This window comes from Drosophila melanogaster, chromosome 2L, assembly GCF_000001215.4.
Source record: "Drosophila melanogaster chromosome 2L".
In the NCBI taxonomy this organism is placed as follows: Eukaryota; Metazoa; Arthropoda; class Insecta; order Diptera; family Drosophilidae; genus Drosophila; species Drosophila melanogaster.
Window position 1 is genome coordinate 797,206 of NT_033779.5, and position 5,631 is coordinate 802,836.

At 46.5% G+C, this 5,631-nt stretch overlaps 1 long non-coding RNA gene across 1 annotated transcript; it reads left to right on the forward strand.

Moving 5' to 3' along the window:
• Nucleotides 1-2,650: 2,650 nt before the first annotated feature.
• Nucleotides 2,651-3,118, forward strand: lncRNA:CR45259 (long non-coding RNA:CR45259). Its single transcript, NR_124009.1, has one exon. It is a non-coding gene; the product is annotated as a long non-coding RNA:CR45259 (long non-coding RNA).
• Nucleotides 3,119-5,631: the final 2,513 nt, after the last annotated feature.

The following is a 5,631-nucleotide window of genomic DNA, read 5'->3' on the forward strand; positions in this document are numbered from 1 at the left end:
CCCAGGACAACTCTTTTCTCGCCGTGCAGGCTTCGCAATGACAACGGAGGCGATGGCAAGCCCGCAGCTCACAATGCAACTCATGAAATCGACGAATCGACAACTCGACGTGTTTATTCACTGCATTTCCTGTTGATATTCAACAAATGTCAGCCGCACCTCCACGGCCCCACTGATTCTCAGAGTCTCTGGAGGAAGCAGGAAGCGCATTTGCACTGCTTTGGCAGGACATCCCGCCGAGGAAGGGGCGGGAAAAAACCCGGAGCTGTGCATTGATTTTTGCACTCATTGTTGCCACACCAAACTGCAGATTCTGCGAGCCACGACTTCTAAAGGTGTAGAAATAGTTAGAACAAGAAACGGCGAAACACCCAGCAGATCGAAAGAAACTTTTCCACTTAGCTGGTCGAAAAAAGAACAGCTTTCTATAGCTTTCTATTCGGTTAGGCCGAAAACTCATTTGTTTGCGTGTTTACCTTACAATTAAACCAATCCACTGCACCGAGTGCTATACAAATGTTATTTTAAATCAAATAAGGAAGTGTACAGCACGAGCTCCCCAAGTACCGAGCATAATTATTGACTCAGCCTGGAAGGAGCAGAGCCAACCACTTTCTCCACCCTTCACCATCCAAGGCCAGTTTCATTGCTTTCGAAGGAGAATTTAATTTTCATAAATATTTCGCATTCCTCGCAGTCGCAGATTTAAGCTGCTGTTGCAGTTGTCGTCATCGCATTGCCATCGCCATCGCCATCGCCATCGCCACCGCCTTGCTTTGTGTGTGGTTGGTTTCCCTCCGGTTCTCGACACTCGGTTCCTTTGGATTCGGAACACCCGGGTTTTTCGCACAAACATGTGCCGCCCCTCAGGCGCTGCCACGCCCACTGCAGCAGCGGCAAGTGCGTCAATACGGAAAAAAAAGGCTGGGGTGCACGTGGCTGGGCGGGGGTGAGTATGAGTGGGCGGGACATAAAAAATTTAAACTAAAAATGTTTTATGCATGGGCAAACCACAACAAAGCGCGTAAATGTCATTTCCTTTTGACTAAAAGGATACTTTGAAATTGAAATTGTGGTATTTTTTACACACCCACACAGCTGCACTCTCGCTGGGGGCAGGACCTGCAGGACCAGCAGGTTCCCTCCATCCAGGGACAGGAGTCCAGCTGTACAGCTGTCCTGCCGTCCGGCTGCCGGCAAAAACGTCAGCAATGCCTTTGTAATAGTTGGAGCTGCTCCCCCCAATTGAGTTGCTGTTTCTGTTTGGCCGGCTGCATTGTGCGGCCATCGAGCGATTTGAGTTGTCTGCTCATGTGAGCAGCCATCAATGGGCATGTTAGGGCAAGTGATTCGGTTTGGGCCGGGGCAAGTGCTTTTTCGGGCGAGGACACATCGAAACAAGTGGCGGGCTGGATAACAAACAGCAGCAGCAAAGGCTATCTATTCATACATAATCAAATTGTGTTCGACACTCTGCTGGCAGATAAGCTGAGCAATTTGTGGGAGTATCATTTCCATGTTGACAGGTAATGCCGAAGCTTATCAATGCCAATATAATAAGATTTTCTCCCTGTGTAAAGGCATTAGAACACTCCAAGTGGCGAGGGGACCAGCGACGACCAGTGTACAAACAGTATACTTTGCGGCTAATTACGCCTGAAAAATGGGGGCGGAATGATTCCACGCCTTCGGGCTAACACTGTTTTTCACACCACTGCACAGTGATGACTAAAAGTGGCTGGCTTTTCCAATTCAGGGATTCTGGGCAGGGATTTGGCGGCTTAGGAGCGAACTTCTACTGCACACTTGGTGGCAAGAGGTTGGATTTGCATATATTAAAATAAGTAAAATAACATACTCAACAAAATCGAGCTCTGCATTGGGATTCCCCAAAAGTTGTGCTAATTGATTGGAAAATCACACACACAGGTGTTAAAAAGTATGTAACGCTGTATTCTGAAGCAAAGCCCTTGGGAATACTGCGTGTAATAGTTATCAGAGTTCAAAGAGCATTCGTACGCTTAGTGCTAAGCCAGGACCTTTCACCAAGACTTCGTCCTCGAAGCCATCGTGCCATCGACCACTGTGTCTGTGAGCTTTGAAAGTGGAGGCGGTGGAAGTGGAGCATTGTGCCTGTGACAACGAGCGACTAAACATCACAATTGAGTGCAAATCGGGCGGCGAAAGGGGGTCTGAATGCATTTTCCGACTGGCTGCGCAGCACTTGCAGGAAAACAGGGGAAAACTTGTCGCTGGCAGGGCGAGGAGTGCCAATTATCGGCATTTTGCATTTGGAATTTGTGGCCAAGGCAGTCGGGCCATGAATTATTATGCCGAAAAAGTTTCGAGACAGAACTCTGGCAGGGGCACTCAGTTGGATTTGGTTCTCGCACTTGGCCTGCCCCACATCCTTCGGTCCATAAACCCTCGAAGGCTCCTTCTGAAATATTCATGCGTGTGGCGACAATTATGCCAAGTCCTGAGCAAAGAGGGCAAATGCCACGGGTAATGCAAATGCAACACAAGAGCTGCAAATTCAAAGGCAACACTGCATTGTTTCTACTTTCTACTACTTCTGCACTTGGAAAAATACTATACTCTAGTATATGCTATTTGTTTAAAACGGGCGTGTCAACAAACCCTTGGCTTAAACTTCTCGAGTATAAAACAAAAGATTTCATTAATACTGTTTTTATTCCTAGGTAACAGATGCTGTGACCCAACTGCCGGGAGAAAGTGCACCTGGGCCCATTAACATTTTAATGGGTTATTATTTGTCTCTGTGCATCTGCATCTGCTGGCGTTTTCGGGAGTTTCGTGGCTTTCGGGAGGGGTAATTTGCGGTTGGCCTTATAAATTGGAGCGACCACAACACGCACATAAAAGCAGGCATACAGACACAGAAATCAACCATTCGACGCAGGCGGCGCGCGAAGAAAGCTGGAAAATTTTGAAGTAACAGAAAAGTTGCCTCCAGAGTCTTAAGAGGGGCGTTTGGGGCCAGGGGCGTGGCAAGCCAGAAAATTTCTCAATTCAAGTCCTCAAATGAGAAAAAGCACAGTGGCGATAGCAAGGCAAATTTGACTGCAAATCTGAGAGCATACTAAAGTTCGATAATAAAAATGCGAGTTTGATGATAAAACCAAAGTTGGTATTATTTTTTAAAACTCTACTAAAAATTGGAAATCCCGTACTAAAATGATCCAAGTATTCTGATTCATGGCCCCAAAGTCACGATTCCATCTCGCATTTCCCTGCGAATGCCAGTTGCAGTCGGTCGAGCATTCATGGCACCGATGTGTTTACATGTTGTAGCAGCTGGCAACATGGAGTCCTTGCCGCATCCTTGCCTTCCTCCTCCTCCTCCTCCTCGGAATAGTCCGAACTCAGCATTGCCCAGAGTTAATTGTGGACAGACTGCGGGAATCGATGGAGAAACAGGGAAACATTCGAGCTTACATCACTAAATCCTGTCGTGCTGCGGAATAATCTTCAAGTCCCCGCTTTTAAACCTCCTTTCAGGCGCTTGCAAGTGGATGCAACTATTGCTCCGACTTCCACGATATTCTGTTTCCTTTGCTGTTGTTCCAGCATTATTATTTTTAGCGAACACGTTTTTAATTTCATTTGAAATTCATGAGCTGCATTTGCTCTCGCTTGCCGGGAAAGCCAAGAAAGAAAAGAGAAGTGAAGGACCTTAAAGCTGCAATTGAATTCGCGTCGCGACGTCAAACAGCTTTATTCCGGTCTGGCGCAGAATTCAATTTTTGGGTAGCTCTTTTAATATGCGACGTCTTAGACATTGTTTTCCATTTCCATCTCCTAAGCGGCTTTCCTCGACCTTCAGGTGCTCCAGGCTGTGTTTTCCGTCTTTGTTTTCTGCTATTGCCCAGCCGAATGGCAGTTTTAATTTAATATTCATAAGCAAGCAGTTAATGAAAAACACTTGAAGTCATCACGGGCCCGCAAAAAAAGCGGCAACACATGTGTGCCGGGCCCACAACTTCTGGCGATATTGCGTTGTAACCTATATAATAAAATGTCAAATATGCTTGACGCAATTTAACCGCAGCCCCGAAACCCCAGCCACCCACTTAGCCACTCGACAACGCTGGAGGACCCTCGGGTTATCAGGTAGAAGGAGATGGGTGGCGTTGGGTCGAGAACCAGAACCGGGACTGGAACGACTACAATATCGCTCAATGGGACTGCGACAACGTCGTCGATGTGGTCGACGTGGCAGGTAAAACGGCAATTCCTGTCTTCAGTTACCCATTTCAGCTGCCCTTCTTCAGTCTCTATATACTCTATGCCCCTGAAGGTATACCTATACATGCAACAAGTGGTAAAGTGTGCGCTTTAAGTTGTGCCACATGATTTTTAAATATATATTTTTCCCAGCGACGCTTCTCCCTTTGATAGCACAGCCTTGTAATCGTCGATTAGACTACCCAACTATTCCAACTATTCAAGGGAATCGAGTTACTATAACAGGTATCGCCATATCCTTCCTAGCTTGGCATCGCTTTCGCTGTTATTGTTATTAGCATAAACTGGTACGTGAGCATGGAGCAGGCTGAAGGCCAATCTTAAAGAGCCGCACCAAGCCAATCAGAGTAGAGGAGGGGTGGTGCGAGGGAAAACGGCTGGCAAGTCAAGCTATCGATTTTCCGGCAGCACATTTTTCACCTTCCAATCGAAGACAAAGGCGATGCACGCCATTTGTTGCGGCCGCAATGAGATATTGCACAGATATCTGGGCTAGAGGACATTGCATGCTGCAACTGAAGGTACCGAAAGAGGACGAAGGACGAAGGATGTGGGCAGACATGTGGAAGGGAGGAGCAGACCTTGTCCCTCCGGCCATTCAGTCAGCCAGCCAAGCAGGAAAACAGTCAATAAAAGTCCACTTACATTTCTACCGACATCTCAATTATTTTCCTTTCTCTCACACACGAAAATTTAAAGGGTATCGTAGGGGAGGAATCCGGAATCCTTCACCCGGTGGAGCACTTTAAAGGCCTCTGCGGGTCCGATTTTTGCACTTGTACGTCTTGTCTGGCTTTGACAACTACATTTTCACCTTCGACGATAATTCAAATTAAATTTCGAAACTGAAGTGGAGAGGGGCGGCGAATCATAAATATTGCACAGATTCCTTGGGGAGCTCATAATTTGAGGTGGCAAAGGATAAGGACTCAGGGGAAAATTACAACGAGCGTTTAGTAGAAAATTACATTAATTCATAATGCGACCCCAAAGCTGGGATAAAGTGCGCTTAAAACCTATTTAGCTATTGATTTCGAGTCATAACATACTTTAAACTCCATAATCACGCTGTGATTAGCATTCCTGATTGGTTTGATTATTTTATTGGAAATATTCGGGGAGCTGGCATGGCAATTGGACTGTGATCGAGTAGCGATAGGAATTCATAATAGAAATATAAATGAAAAAGTGCTTAGTGCATTTAAGCCAGACTGACGTGACTGGTTGACTCGAGTAAACGCTCGAAAAATCAAACATTGCGATAAAATGGATTAATGAATCGAGAAGCCCTCGAACCGTCGTGGGACAGGCAGCCGTGGGAGTGGGCCAAATGGATCCCCGAGGAGCTCCAATTAAGCAAAG